This window comes from Chaetura pelagica, unplaced genomic scaffold (genome assembly GCF_000747805.2).
Source record: "Chaetura pelagica isolate M959 unplaced genomic scaffold, ChaPel_1.0 scaffold520, whole genome shotgun sequence".
NCBI lineage: Eukaryota > Metazoa > Chordata > Aves > Apodiformes > Apodidae > Chaetura > Chaetura pelagica.
In genome coordinates, this window is record NW_009951812.1 from 405,931 (window position 1) to 407,615 (window position 1,685).

Consider the following 1,685-nt stretch of genomic DNA (forward strand, 5'->3'; position numbering starts at 1 on the left):
GCCACACTCGATCCATCCCCTGCCCAGTTTAGCATGGAGCCAAACTGGGATCTGGAGCGGGGAAGGGAACGGAGCTAAAACTACCCCGAGGGGGATAAAAATTGCAATGGTTAGTTTTAATCTGGATCAATTCTCCAGGCCAGCTGCCTGGGCTGGCAGATGGGAGCGAGGCAGGTTGGTGCCAACCATTTTTAAGTGAGGAGTAGAAGGAAATGGAAGAGGAGAATAAATCCCTTCCCTCTGCCTTGTCCTGGGCTGGAAGGAGCAGCTCCAGGAGCAGGCACAGACCCCTCAGCCTCAGGCAATGGTCCTGGCAGCAGGTACAAGAGATCCAGGCCCTGCTGCTGGGGATGGCAAACTGGGGGGATACTGGAATTCTTGTGCGGGCTCTGGCGTGAAGTGACATGAACGTGGGTTGGAGAAGTAGCCACTGGCTTGGGTGCTGCCTGGGGCCTTTAAACCTGCATTTCTGGTGGAGGCTCTTCCTTCTCATTCAAAAATGATGTGGTTTTTTTTCTTATTTGGAGGGCAACCTTGTGCACCAGGCTCCTTTGCTTGAGTAAGGGGATGTTTGCAGTTCTTTGCAACAGGAAGAGGAGGCTCTCAAAAGGCTCGGGTCCTGAGCTCCTGGGTGGTTTCATGACTTTGGGGGCAGTGGCAAAGTGGCAGATCTCAGGGGTGATGGGACAGTGGCAGACAAGGGGCTGGACTGCAACCAGAGCCAGGACCTGCAGTTTGAGAAGCTGCTGCGTTTGCAGAGGGTTCCCACCATCTCCCCAAGGAACACAGTGTCCCAGAGTGTCAGGAGCTGGCACCTGCTGCACACAGAGCCCAGTGCAGCCACCCTTAGAGAGCAGGAGAAGCTGATGGCCCAGGGCCCCCCTGGGTGCTCTCCAACCCTATGTCCTGGGGGACCTGCTCACCTGCTTAGCTGGGCCTGCAGGAGCTCCAGCCTGGACTCGATCTGCCCTGGTCTGTGGTTGCTTTGCAGGGGTATGTCCTCTGAGCTGTGTACCAAGGACATTTGTTGCAAAGGCTCCAGCTGGTTGTTTGGCCTTCGGTCCTCCCAGAAGGTGAACATGTTGGGAATGTCCACGGGGGTGGCTGGGAGAGGAGAACACATCTCAGCACTTCTGACTTGCCTCCCCCAGCCCCAATGGCATGGAGGTGCTCCAGAGTCCATCACCAAACACATTCATGGAAAGCCATCACCCAGACATACATGGTGCTCAGGGAGAGTTCATCACCCTTGCACCTGAGGTGCCCATGGAGATCCATCACCCTGGCACCCAAGGTGCTCATGGACAGTCCATCACACTGGCACTCAACACGCTTACAGAAGGCATACAGCATTTTCCTCCCTGGGGCAGCCCCAAGGGGGATCCCTGAGTGCCAGGAGAAACTGCAGGGCACAGGAGGGACAGAGCAGATACCACAGAGGACAAAAGGCATCAAAGACCACTGCCATGTTCCATCCATGGCCACAAAGGCCAGGTGACACGTCACATCCATGGGTGCCATGGGACCTACAGCCCCTTCAGCATCCTTCTAGGGCTGGTCTTCAGCTACCTCCATCAATGCCCTGTCCCACCCACTGGCTCCTGCACTGGTGGCACAGCTCAAAGGATCCTAGATGTTGGCCTCAGTGCACTGAGGCTGAGTTGAGGGTGTCAGGGCCATGGGGA